The sequence below is a fragment of the Felis catus genome, chromosome D1 (assembly GCF_018350175.1).
Source record: "Felis catus isolate Fca126 chromosome D1, F.catus_Fca126_mat1.0, whole genome shotgun sequence".
Classification (NCBI taxonomy): domain Eukaryota; kingdom Metazoa; phylum Chordata; class Mammalia; order Carnivora; family Felidae; genus Felis; species Felis catus.
This window is the reverse complement of record NC_058377.1, coordinates 18,922,898-18,937,632: the sequence shown is the minus strand read 5'-3', so window position 1 is coordinate 18,937,632 and position 14,735 is coordinate 18,922,898.

The window sequence follows — 14,735 nt, the reverse complement described above, 5'->3', positions numbered from 1 at the left end:
AAGGACAATTTGGCGCTATTCAAAACCCATTACATCATCGAAACGTGCCAGGCAGCCTTCTTTATTGCCCCATTTTTATGTTGGAAGAAGGAATGTGGGTTAGGTCAAACCCTTTAGAGAGCACTGGGCATTGAGATACTGCATAAGACCCTGGGACATTGGAGAACTTATGTGGGGCATCGGAGCATTGGGGTACTCAGGCCACTGGGCATTAGGGTACTTGTAGAGGGCACTGGACATTGGGGTGTTTACAGAGGGCATTGGGACCCTGGGGAACTTACGCATTGGGGTACTCACAGGGAGCATTGGACCTTAGGGTACTCGTCGGGGATGCGGGGCACTGGGCATTGGAAACTTTCACAGGGCACTAGGTTATCGGGTACTTACAGAGAGCACTGGGGCATTGAGAAACTTATTGGGGTACTAAAGCATTGGGGTACTTACAGGGGGCACTGGAGCATTGGGGTCCTGACAGAAAGCACTGCGACATTGAGGTGTTTAGCCATGTGCTAAGTGTAAGTGTTTCACACGTGTGTTTCATGGCCTTCTAGCATGACTGTAAGCTCTTTGAGGGTGCCTATAACAATAATGGCTATCATCAGCGCAGTAGTTAAGAATCAGGAAACACTCTAACATGCATTATCTTGCTTAAGCCTCAAAACCTCCCACCGAAAGAGCTGTTATTCTCTCTACAAACAAGCAAGTGATGCAACCAGTATTTGAGGATGGAGCCCCCTTACCTCTAGCAAGGAGTGCGATGCTTAGACACCCAGCAGATATTTAATAAATACAACTTAAATCGGTGGGACAATGGATGGCAGAATTAATAGCGGGACAAGTGGCTTTTGGGAAGCCTCTTCATTACAGCACAAAACACAGAACCTTCTAGAGTCCCAGTAACTCAAGAAAAGGCCCCCGCAGGAGAGAACTCTGGAAAACCTGAGCAAAATTAACTTCAGACTTAGCACTCCCTTTTATCTAAGGGGGCCTGAGAGCTCATAGATAAAGCTGACCTAGCATCTTCTTTTAGACACTTTGAAAACTTTCCTTGCCCAGCTCCCTTTCAGTGGGTCTTTACCCAGTGCCCACAGTTTCAACTCTCCATTCTGATGGCTGTGGACCCTTGGCACCAGAGTCGAGGGAAGAGAAATGTACTCAAATAATGAAAATGGGGGCGCCTGGGTGGCTCAGTCGGTTGGGCGGCCGACTTCGGCTCAGGTCACGATCTCGCGGTCTGTGAGCTCGAGCCCCGCGTCGGGCTCTGTGCTGACAGCTCAGGGCCTGGAGCCTGCTTCAGATTCTGGGTCTCCCTCTCTCTCTCTGCCCCTCCCCTGCTTGCTCTCTGTCTGTCTGTCTCTCTCAAATACTTCCTGGGATCTCCCTCCCCTATGCCAATTTATCTAATAGAATCTGTGGATGAAATCAGGTCTGTGGTCCTACAAGAATTGGAGTAGAGATGGGATGTGTAGATCTAGAAAGCCTTGAGGAGAAGAATCCGTGTCTAACCTATGATACCATGCCCCTGTCGCACCTGGTATAGTGTCTTATTCATGAGAGTTGCTCAATAAATAATCACTGAATTTCACTGAATTGAAATCAGCCAAAATGGTTCTATGAATAGCGCTCAGAAGAGGGTGTGGCAATGTGATTCTTTGGTCACAGACTTAGTCATTTGCCGGGGGAGGATTCTTGTGCTTCTGGTTTAAGGAGATGGAACCCAGAGTCGAGAAGCCCTCGCTATCGTAGGGCCAAGTCCCTGAGCCCAGCCAGATCGCCCGTGTCCATTCGTCGTCAGCGGAATCCGTCACCAAAGCCACTCCAAGTTTCCCTACGTGGGATTTAAGCTGCTCTTTGATTCAGCGTGAAACCTGTCTTTCCTACAAGAATCTCTTGTAGGAGCGCGGTCAGCTCGGCCCTGCAGCATGAAAGTAACTGGAGACTCATCTCCTACCCTCCAGAGAGAGGGGGTAGGGAGATAGGAGGGTGGGGACAGGGATGGAGAGAATATTTTGAAAACAGTAATCAAGGAAACACTGCCAGGACGAAACACACAAGCCAACACAATTACCCGCCATCTGTTATATGGACTAAGGATAGTTATTTAGTGATCAGAACAGACCCCATGGTTCCTGGCCTGGTCTCTTCGTGGAAACCGCTTTGTGTTCTGAAGTTGGTGCCTTTGACTCTCTACACACAGTTTACTGGCGTGTGAGACCGTGGTGACACGGCCATGCCCCTGTGGATGTGATGAGAATGCACTTCCCATACAGGCTGGACAGGAACACTGCTCTAGCAATCTGGTGATTTAATTAGTGTTTGCCGTCTATTTGCTGGATCTGCTGGTGAAAAGGGCCACATGTAGGAGCAAAGTTATTATGATTATTATGGTTTATGACTCAACTCCTTTCCCAAGCTCCGTGTTGATACATTTTGAAATCCCACTGTGATTTCAAAGGCAGAGTTGATCTCTTTTACATGCATCCGATAAACAGCTTCCCACTAGAGACTCTCACTGTCTTAGGGGGCCATATTTAAAATTCGCACTAATACAAATAAACACAGAGACGACGCTTCAATAAGGTAGACTCTCTGTGACCTATTTATGGCTGTCGGTTCCTACGCAAATCGTCAATTCTCAATTAGGCACTCAAATAAGGAACTAATGGGGCAGACGCCTGACTGGATGCGAACGAAAGATACTTCTCTTTCTGCCCATTCGTTTACCCACTCATTTTGCAGTAAGCGTTTGCTGAGCACCTACTAAGTACCAGGGAGTGTGCTAAGGCATGGAGATTCAAAGGCGACTCAGACAAGGTACTTGCCCTTCAGGAACTCGTGATCTACTAGGGGAAATGGACAAAGGAAACGCTCGCAGCACGATACGGTAAGTGCTGTGGACAGCAAAGTTACGCAGATTGGCTCTGAGAACACGGAGGACTGGCTGTTGTCGAGACTGGCCTTACGTGCTCCCCACAACAAGGGCGATGAGTGTGAGTGAGTTTCAAGAATGGGAATGGAAAAGGCCAGGGCATCTAATTCTATCCGCAGAGATTGGGGGAAAATTTTAGAGAGGAGTCATGTATGCTGGTTTTAAAGAACCCACAGGCCTCTGCTATAGAAAAATCATTAACTAGACAGCTGAGTGTCGATGGTTATACAGCAGACAGCTGTGGATGCAGAATAAAGTATATGTTCGGTTGCTCTCACTTTGAGAGAGCCATAGTTTGAATTTGTTTCCTACGTGGGATTTAAGCTGCTGTTGGATTCGGCAGGAAACTTTTCCTTCCTACAAGACTCTCTGGTAGGAACATGGTCAGCTTGAACCTGCAGTATGAAAATGGCTGGAGCTCATCTCTTATCCTTCAGAGAGAGGGGGGAGGGGGGTAGGAGGGTTGGGGGCAGGGACATTCAAGGCCACCCATCATCAGACAACAACCAATCTTTAAATCCTGGTGTATCCCTTCACCTGCCAACGATCTTCCGGTTACACCGGACTAATCCCTGTTCCCCAAACAATCTCAGGCTTGTACTTTGCTTCTATTGTCCCCTCAGCCCGAAATTCCCTTCTGGCCCTTTCCCTATGGACACAGTACATACCTCTCTATACCGAACCCAAACACTGCCCCACCTGGGAAGACATCCCTCACCACCACCACCACCCCAGGGAAGATGAGCCAGTCTTTGTTCTGAGCTTCCCAAATGTATTACTTACACCTCCACCGGCCAGCCTTTCTGTTCCGCCTTCGATTAAACACAGTGATTCACATGCCTCCTTGCCCATTCTGGCAAACAGGAAGTGGTAAGTAAAGGGCAAGCCCCTCGAGGACAGAGAGACCTCCTTTTGTGTCTTGCTTTCTTATTTTGGAAATGTCCTATCTACAGAAGAGTTGCATAACTACTCAACAAACACCAATACGCTCCAGCCTTGATTCATCAATTGCGAACACTCTGGCACACTGGTGACGCTGTTGGTGTTTTCTCCCAAGCATTTCAAGGTTAAGTAGCAAACCTGACAGTCAGCCTGACATATTTCGGCATGCCACCAATGATAAGGACTTTCTCTATAAAACCGCAATATCATGATCACATCTAAACAATCATCAGTCGTCCCAGTCTGCAGTCTACACGTAGATTTCTCCAATTGTCTCAGAAGCGTCTTTTATAGCTTTTCTCCCCTTGGATCTAGGACCCAGTCAAGGTTCACACACTGTATTTATTATAATGCTTCTTTGGTCTCTGACTGAAGATGGGAAGGTCCCAGAGAGCGGGGCCTGATTGCCACATGGAACGTCAGAGCTGGAAGAGAAGCTGAAGCTTCCTTTCAAGTTTACCTGGTCACCATGACGATATCTGGATTCTCTGTCTCTCTTGTTCCCGATGACTTAGGGGCAGTTGGCTCAACCTTCAAGCATCGAAGATCTCAAAGTATTCAAGGCAAACCTATTCTCAGAAACCCTATTTCACAGGGAGGAGCCAGTGACTGTTCCTTGCCTGGGCAGGATGGACTTACTTTGGAGGGTGCCTGTTGCCTCCCGTGAGGAAAGACCGAGAAGCAAACTGTGTGTAGTCCTGGGAAAGGGTGGCAAGAGGAAGGCTTGGAGCTCGGGGCTAAGACAGGTAGGATGTCCCACGCTCGCCTCGCCTCTGCCATTTTACCCAAACGTGTCACTGAACGTTAATAGGACCCGCTTGCCTCACCCATAAAACCAGATCATTTCGGACCCGTTGTCACCATGAGAGGCATTTGCAGGTGTGAATCCCTCTTGGAAACACAAGCGATAAATGAGGGAGATCGGTGAGGGGTGGTTCTCATTTCTAACGGAGCGTAAGCATTTATTTAAACCAGAAAAAAAAAAAAAACACCTGGAAATTCCTCAGGAAGCATTTGTTCTTTCCAAATTTCTCAGAGGCAACAGCAACACAGGTGTGTGGTTGCTGGAGAGCCACACCGAACGGGAGAAACTGCCTAGAGGAGGTGGCTCGACTCAGTCCCTAAGGATTTGGAGATTGAGGAAGCGCTCAATCACCACGGAGGAGCCAGAGGTCTTATACAGAAATTCCAGGTTTGGACTTGAACTTGTGTGACCTTGGCTGCACCCCTTAACTCTTGGGAACCTCATCTGTAAAACAAGAGAAGTTGAAATAGAATTGCAGTGATTTATTATTATTATTATTATTTTACGTCTGGACGTACCTTATAATCATCTGGTTGGGGGAACAGTGGTTTAAAATTACGATGCCCATCCCTCACCTCATTTCCATTCTGATTTCAAAAGCTCTGGAGTAGGGGCCAGGTGATTCTTAAGTAGCCAGGGTTAAGATCCTCTGAATAATAGGATCTGAGAAGCTGATACTCCAAAGTGAATGAAGTCAGTGTGGCAGCGAGAAGGAATATTGGAATTGCCTAACTGTCCCTGCTGTAAGGAGTCCGGGGTACGTATTGTGAGCACCTCGCCTGCTGGATCATTCCTCCAAAGTGAGCATCCCCTAGGATCGAGGCGCACTCCTACCACGGGCACTCAGCATTTCCCCAGCAACCTGTGGGGACACATGTATTTTTCTAGCTGGAAGGAAAACGGCAGGAGGCTTGGATCCCTAAACATTCTGGAGGTGTTTGGCCAGCTGTGCGGAGGTCCCACCACCCTTCCTACGTGTAATCCAGGCAGTGGGGTGGCCGCTGGAGGGGGGAGGAGGGGAGAGAGGGCCCAACCACATCCCCCAAGATGGCCGATCAGTCCGCCTGCCTGCCTGCCTGCCGCCAGCGCCAGCCACTGGCTCCCGACGCGCAGGACTAGAAGCATCTGCCAGACGGGTGCCGGCTTTCGATCAGGACCATGTCAAGCCAGAGACCTGCGGGGAAACGGCCAGGCTCCCTGTTGTTGGCTGGCAGGCAGCTTGCTGCAACCTTGCGAGAGGAGCTAGAAGAATTTGTGCACGGGTTCCAAAGTGGGGTGCGAGCAGGGGGAGGAGGCCTGCCCCACGGGGACTATCTCCTGACGCCAGAGTCTTCCATCTCAGCTAGAGGAGGCAAGATGCCCTTTCCTAGCTGGTCGTTGGAGCAGATTCCGGGACTGCCTCTGCCTATTTTGCTACCCCGCCCCAGGGCTCAAAGAGCCTTTCAGCCTCAGCTGACACATTTGAAAAGCCCCGAGACCACCAGAGAGGGTCCCCAGCGTCCCCAATGTCAAGCAGCAGGGCGTGGCGGTGCCTGACGGCAGCGGGGCCGTTTAGAAGACACTTGAGGATTCGGCAGGTCCACTGGCCAGGAGCCTTAAGGAGGGCCTCTGTCTTCTAACTGGGTTCCCCTGGGGCCTTAGGCTGGTGTCCTTAGGAAACCTGGTCTGCATTCTCAGCAGGGAGACTCCCGGGCACCCCTCAAAGCTGTGTGTTAAAATAGGGCTGCCCCCCACCCTCTTCCTGAGCAGCCGGGCCCAGCAGCGGACAGATAGTGTGTGTGTTATGTCTGACAATGGCAGCTACGTGACTTGAGGGGCTCTTCTCTTAGAAAGCCAAATGCCCACCAGTTTTGCTTATTTGCTCTAACGTTCAAAGAGCCCAGAGGTCCCTTCCTAGTTCAACAAATAAATCCAGTTCCACTCTAGCGGGCTCCAGCCCACAAAGTTCTATTGTTACGCCTTCCCTGAATTTCCCCTTTTCGCTCCCTCTCGGGCACCCCAGCCCCAAGCAGGCTCACCCTTCTTTCGTCGTTTTTTTTTTTTTTTTTTGGATAAATCAAGCTCTTTTTTTTTTTTTTAATTCTTTCAAAGGGTACGGAATGTTGACACCCCCTGAAACATGCCTCTGATGTCTGGTTAGACTTCAGACGGCTGTATTTGAACGTGTGCTGACGCAATCGGGCAGATTGGGTTAAACCAAATATTACAATTGCAAGAACTCATCTGGAACTAATAATTTTGAGGCCACCGAAAGTAAAAGGGCCCTGCTTTGGGGCTGGCCAGCGGCGGAGGCCAGCCCGGGCCAATGCTGCCACCTGCCGTGGGCGCAGGGAACAGGGCGCGCCGGCCCGGCCTTCCTGTTTTGTTCAGGACGCACTGGCTCCCACGCAGACGCGTTCGCCAGCCAGCCAGACCAGGGCTATTTTAAAAAGCTAGCGCCTCTCCCCAGCCCTTGGTGTAAAGATAGCTAGTCTGGCTGCCCTGGCTTTTCTCTGGAAGTGGGGGGGAAAAAAAAAAAAAGACAACCTCCCAATTACAGGGCCAAGGCGGGCTACAAAGCCGGTTGCAGTTGGGGAGCCCGATTAAACATGTGCCCCCTTGGATTAAACAGATCATGTGTCAGTGGCTCACTTAGGAGGAAGGCTCGTTGAAGCATTTTTATTTTGCGGGCGATGAGGAGAACGCACAACTCTGGGTTATGTCGGCACACTGCTGAACTGCAAGTCACATGCCAGATCCAGAAATGATGAAAACATCTGTTTTCGCTTTAGACCAGCGAGGCTCTGGCCGCGGGGAGGGGCGGGGGAGGGAAGGGAACGGCTCTGCTCACCGGCGCCATCTGCTGAGCCTGGTGTAGAAACGCGTGCGTCCCGAGCACAATGCAGGTTGCCGCTCACCCGGGGAAAGGGGGAGAGCAACAGGTGGGGGGGGGAGGGGGGGGGTCTCTGCCCCGGCGATCACTCTTCGTGGAGGACCGTCCCGATTTTGCCCCGGGGCTTGTGCACTTCCGTATTGTCTCGGGTGTTCACAACAAAGAGCTTTGTCCCTGGGGACTGCTCTGGGGCAGAGGAGGAGGAGAGAGAAGCAGCAAATGAATTCCCAGGTTGGGAAGGACGAGGTGAAGGCGGAGGGAGTAGCTCGTTGGTGGTTTGCAGACAGTAAAATTTGCTGTTCCTTCTGGCTGAAACCTACCAGAACAAAGAAACCGCACCGCGTCTCTAGGAAAACTCCCAGCTGCGCTTCCCCCAGCCATCCCTCTTTCCTGCTCCGATGCCTTTTACTCAGCATGTCTGAGAATGTTCCAGTATTCACAGAAACCATTCTGGTCAGGCAGGGCTTGGCCAACCCTTTAACGTGAGATCCACCCAGCCTCCTATGAATGGAGCGCTGGGGATGGATTCTGAATATAAGAGCCATACTGACAGCCAAGCCACAGCCTTCTTGCAACGTTCAGCAAATATTTACTGCCTGCCTGCTAGGTGCCCAGCACTCACTCAGCGCAACTATTTGTCATACAGTTTAAAAAAAAAATACAAATATGTCAGAGGAAAATGTATGTTGAATGTCAAGGGAGCGTTGGAGACAATGACAGCTGTGAGTTCAGAGGCAGAGAGAGGATTCCAGACACTGATCCGGCCCTTTCTCGGGGTTTGGGGGCATTTCTGAGAAGTCTGATTCTCCCAGCTACCCCTCCTGTAGTCTAATCCCCTAAATAACCGCTTTCAGTCAACCTGCTTCAGCCTTAGCCTCTCTCTCCCAAGACCCAACAATTCAGTCCTTCTCTCTAGTTTCTGGGGAGCTCCTTGCCAGAGGAAATCACCACTAAGGGACCATCCAAACTGTATCCTATAACCCACAACCAGAATTGGGTGGGTCCTGTACTTGACTCCCTGGGTCAGAAGCAAAATTCTGAGACAGACCCTCAGGAACAGTGCTTTCCCAAACTCACAGGCCGTGAGGGGTTAATCTAAAGGAAAAAGAACTTGGTCACATGAAAAGGTCCAGGCTGGCAGATCTCGTTAAGTCCCTTTACCTCCCTTTGCGTTCATCTGTCGAACATAGCCTGAGCTCTCTGCTGGCCACTTCTGAGGTTCTCAGAGAAGTCTACTCATTTGACCTGAAGTCAATCTGTCCACTCATTTTTGCCCACCTAACCAAAAACTCCCCAGTTCAAAGGGAAACTGAGGTTCTCTATCGGAGCCCATTTCCTTCCGTTCTCCCGTTTTACCCCCACATAAGTATAGCAAGAGCTGGCCTCTGGGTGGGTCTGGGAACCGAACTATCATCTAAAGGATGAGTCAGCAAAAAAAAAAAAAAAAAAAAAAAAAAAAAAGATTTATTCCCATTCTACAGCTGGACAAATAATATGAGACCCAGCTCAGTCCTTATGGATTTTGACATACACTAGCTGTACCCCCAGTGCCCACATCGGTTTTGATAAGACGCAAAGTTCTTCCATTGTTAGCATGTAATCTTCAAAGCTGCCTCCAGGTCCGCCCGTCACCTGCACTGCCCTGCACAAGGTTCTGGAAGATTACTAGGTCAGGGGAACCATGCAAATCAATACAATCAATTTCAGGTCTTGTTTCAGGCCCTAACGGATTAAAATAGGAGACTTCATTTTACTCCGGTCTGGTATTGATCTGCCCTGGAGAGTTTTGATGAATTTTCTTTGTTTTATAAACTGAGGAAATCTGGCCACTGACCCATATGTCTTTTCTGGATCTTTTCCCTGACCCTTTTTCCCATTTCTACCTGGTTTTGCAACAGGTCCGTATTTTGATCCCCAGGGGGCTGGAGGTGGAATTTTTCGTGCTGCATGGACATCTTTGAACTCAGAAGTTAGGGTCACTTGTCAACATTCAGCAAAATAAAATCTCTGAACTAGACTCAGACAATAGGGGAGGAAAAAACCCTGACGGCAGGAGAAAAGAGGTGGCATGAACATCAACAGTTGTGACTTTGTGCTCTAGTAGGTGGAAAGTGCCAACCTTCCACACGGTTCTTCCAGTCCGACCTCAACTCTCTTTCCCTCATTATAAAAAGAAATTCTGTGGCCCCACTTCACTCCGTATATCTTGGTGTGATTCTCTCCACGCAGAGAAGTAACCTTTGTTCAAAGCTCTGCTCTCCTAAGCTGTGCTGAATTCTGCAAGATCACTCTCCACATACAAGATTAGCACCTCCTTTCCAGCTCCAAATAGACTATAATCCGAAAGCTGCTCTTTTAAATAGAGGTTTCTTTTATGCTTAAATTCCTAAATAAAAGGGACATCAATGCTATTGCTACTCTCCCCAGTTAAATCCGATTTGCAAGAAATGCCGCGTGCTCAAAAATCTGGGTGTGAGCTGAAGCCGGGGCTCCGGAGCATATTTGGGATTCTCCAGTCATTCTCTATCTGGAGGGCCCTCCAGTGGCCAAAATAATACCTGATATAAACAAAGACCAAACAACAAACAACAAAGGCAGGGGTGGATTCTAGGCTATGTCTAAAATGCTGCGTGTAAGCCCCACGTTTTGCCCCACAGGGGTGTGTCTCATTTAAAGAAAGCCAAGACAGAATCTCTGCTCACGGAAGGGAGACGTTATTTGCATCACAAAAGGACCCTTCACTTGCTAAAAAGAGGCAGGTTTGAACTCCATTAAATGACAACTCCCTCTCATGTCTTTAAGATTCTATTGAATTTGAAAAAAAACAAAAAAAAACAACAATCAGATTGACACAGAAATTTCCAGAATGTGTCTGTGCATAAAACGTCGTATGTTTGTACTCGATCGGCACTACTCAGCCCACCCCTCCCACATTTCCATCTCAGAAAAGCTCATAAGCACTTCGACCATAAGACGCAGAGAAGGTGGATGGAGGTCAGAATGCGTGATGGTGAGATCTGAAGGCTCGGGGTCATGGTCAAGATCCTCTGAACCCAGCGTTGCCTCTCTGGACTTCTGTGAGAATAACAGGAAGTGGCTCCAACACGCTTCCCTCTGGACTTGGAGGACACTTGTGGTGTTCTAGAAGATGTCACAAGAGGGTTTTCCCCACTAGGCAAACTCCTACTGGTTCCACGTGACCCAGGTCTGACGCCAACTCCGCCCAGATGCCTCACCCAATTTCCCCAAACATAAGGCTTGTTTCAACCCCTCTAGGTTCTGTGTGCCTCTGCCCCGGTCACACGTCTTGGCAAAGTCGATGCCCTCTGGCCTGCAGATCGTGGATAACCTGGTGCCTCCTTTGTCTCAGGTCACCCTTGCTTAGTGTGGGGGCTGCTGATTAGATGCAGAATCAGAAGGGCTGCTCCTGAGAGTAGAGCTCCTCTCCCTCCATTCCCTGCCGATGGGGCCAGCGATCCCTCCCCCAAGCCCCCCACCCCGACCAGGGTCCATAGCATGCCACAGCCAGATGCCGGGAGGTGCAGAATGGGGGTCTCTCCCCCAGCAGCTCTGGGAAGCACAGAGCGGGATGGCCTCCTAGCTAATGCTGTTAGTCACGGCATTTGACGTGCATTATCTAATGCGCCCAATTACCTAATTTAATCCTCACAGCATCCCTGTGAGGTAGGTGCCAAAGGATCCTTATTTACAGGAGAGGAACTTTCAGTGCAAAAAAGAGGTTAAGACACACCCCGAATCTCCAGCTCCCCAGTCCGGATTTGAACTCAGACTGTGATCCCAGAGCCCAGAACCTTGACTACATGTGATTCTGCACAAAGACAGCGCTGAAATTCTGCGTGAAAGGCTTCCTGGTGCCCAGGAAGTGCTTGGCTGACCTTGGTCATGGGTTCCCCCTTGTGGTCCATGGTCCCGTAGCCAGAATTGCAGAAGCAGGCTGCTACCTCAGCTCATGGGCTCTCCCTCTGAGGGAGGACCTATATGACCTGCCCCTCCCCCAACCCCGTGGACTGTTGTTCTTGAATTTTTCGTTTGCTTTCCTTTTACGTACCAAAGACGCTGTGTGGCAAAGGCCCCTGTGTGGCCAACATCCACCCTCGCCTTCCTCCTTCCAACAAAAGCCCTCCGTCATTGGAAATGGCGACGAGCCAGGGACAAATGAACTACCTTTCCCAGACTCCTTGCAGAAAGGGAACATGACCGTTACTTGTTAGGTGGAGATGCGGAGAAAGTTCTCTGAATGGAGCCGGTGCAGCTCTGAGGTTCTTTTCTGTCCTCCCCTCTTCCTCCTTCTCGCTGCCCGAACCTCAGACGTGACGGCGAGAAGAGGACCCTGGGTACAGACTGCAGGCCACGAGGAGACCCAAAGAGAGAAAACCAGGCAAAGGACGGCGGCGCAGAAAGCCAGGACAACCCTAGGTCTTTCACGGCTGAAGCTTCCACGGCAGCACATGAGAACTAACAAACGTTTCACACCACGACCGTGTGGGATTTGGGCCGTTCTCTGCTGTACCTCATACTCATGGATTCATTCTTCGAGAACAGGTTGACTCATGCCTTCACTCAACCAGCAGATTGACTAAGTGTCAAGGAATGTTCAAGGCTCTGTGGACATACAACAAAGGAGGAGCCCCAGTCTCAAAGATTCGGTATTTTCTGCCTCTTCGCCTCCACGCTGCCCCACGTGTCACCAGGACCCAGGATGACGGATGATGGGGGTTTTGCTCCACAATGGCCCACCTGCTTTTTGGTGAGATCCCCGGGCCTCGCTCCGGAGCTCCCCCCTCCAGGCTGACCGCCAACAGGAGGAGGTTGACTTATGTCCCTGAAATGGAGAGTTCACGTTCTGTGCATCCTCTCCCACCTGGGGAGGGGGGGGGGCACTCCCACAGCCACTTCGGGCCTGTTTATACCTTTGTGCAAAGAGCCAACCCGCCTGAAATCGGAATGAGCGAGGCCCCAAAAGATGGCTTCCGTCTGGCCCTTATTCAGAAAGTTTGCCACATCGTGGAGATACGTCCACACTCTAACGCGCGCAGCAGCTCTAAGGAGTATCAACTTGCGTAGCTGCCTTCTCCTTCCTGTTTCCCTCCCCTCTGGGACCACTGGGGCTCTGAATACGGGAAGCGCTAAAAACCCCACTGTTGATTCCACACTTGGGACCATCCAAAAACCAGTGTAGTGGGGGGTTAAGACTCTCGGGGTCAAACAGACCTCTGCTAAAAATGGGCCTTATTTTCTTCTGTGTAAAATGAGTGGAGATTCTCTTCACTTCAAGGCGTTTTAAGATTCAATGAAATGGTGGAGTCTGGCATACAATTAGTCCTCAGCAAATGGGAGATATTATCCACTCATCCATCTGTCCACCGAGCAAGCTTTTCCAAATAATCAGAGCAGTGTGGTAAATGCGGGTAACAGAAAAGAAGTAGACAATATGGCCTTTAATTTTAGAGAACTTAATCTTGCCATCCCAGATAGAAGTTATGGGACTTTTTACCAAGTTCAGACGGCAAAATGGATTTCCTTTCAAAGGGTTCCAATGGCCAAGGATCTCTGCAAACAGAAAATTAATTGTCTAATGAATCCTGTAATGTGATTTATCTTAGCAATAAGCCGTCTCATGCCTGAGGCCACAGGTATGTGTCATTTCCTCACATAGCCCTCCCTACCTGGAGATTAGCAGAGAAGATCTGCTCTGTAAATTAAGCATTCTTAATTTAGAAGAAAATGCACATGGCAAAAGGCTAGCCTGGACCCAGGGATATATTTCTCACCCTCTATCCTGCTGGGTCCCCTGTCTCCAAAGTTGACAAACATTCAGGGAAGGAGTCCATCGTGACCCTCCCGGGGGTCCTGCGGGGAATGATGCTACATTCACAACAGGCCCCCTGGGTGTTAGGATGCGGCTGATTTCACCAATGTTTCCAGGGCGAAAAGGTGAGGTGAGGGGAAGAAATCCCACCATGGGGTTCAGACCAAAGACGAAAGGGCACCTTGTTCGTTTATGTTTTAGAGGCTAATGTTCAGTATCAGTTAGTATGAATTGTAGATTTCGGGATGAAGTGTTTAGGATAGATGTATCTGCACTCCATTATCTCTACTAAAGGAAGAGAATTGAGAAGCCCTGGGAAAATTTTAAAAGGTGGGCTATTCAAAATTTCAGTCTCTGGCTTTTGTAAATACAAAGATTGCCTACTTTTCATATGTTTTGCTGACATTATTACAATCAGCCTTCATTAAAAAAAATTTTTTTTGAAAGTTTATTTATTTTTGAGAGAGAGAGACAGAGGGCAAGCGGGAGAGGGGCAGAGAGAGGGGAGACAGAATCCGAAGCAGGCTCCAGGCTCCGAGCTGTCAGCGCAGAGCCCGACGTGGGGTTCAAACCCACAAACTGTGAGATCATGACCTGAGCCGAAGTCAAGACGATTAACTGAGCCCCCCAGGCGCCCCAGCCTTCATTTCTTGAGTATAAAAGAATAAAAAGCACAGTGTTAAGTTACAGAACAGTATCTGGGTCCTGGCGTCCTTTTTCATTCACAGTCCCTTCCATTTAAGGAAGTCTACATGTAAAAAGCAATAGCCACGAGGAAACAATGCATCACATAATTAATACAACCTAGGTAAGCCTCCCATGACACACTCTCCTACCCCCGGTAGAGTTTCTCTTAGAAGCTGAATTGGAGCCCCTGGCTGAGGCTCAGAATCAAACTGGAGCCTCCTGCCTCCCCCAGTGTCGTCATGAGATGCACAAGAACAGGCTTGACTTCAGACTTTTAGACTAAGGCTGATTAGCCAGCTGATAAACCCAACTCTGAGGCAAGTCACATCACATTCTCCGCCTCAGTGTCCTCTTGTATAAAATCACTGAGATCCTCTACACAAGACTCAGGACGGCCTCGCCACGCAGGGGCTCCATCCTACGTTGTGCCAGAGGGCAAGAATCCTATCTGCTATATTCTACACTGTTCTTCCAATGGCCAATACAGGACCTCAGACGGAGGACGGGCTCAACAAGGACTTCCTGAATGAGCGCTGCTCTAGGATCCAGGAGCCAAGGAGGTGCCTCACTGACCAGGAAGGTTTGCATCTTGCCAGCCGGGAGCTTGAGACCTGACATTAATCTTTAATTTCTTCAGGAACTGTCCCAATCCTCAGAATTCTCTGTCTTC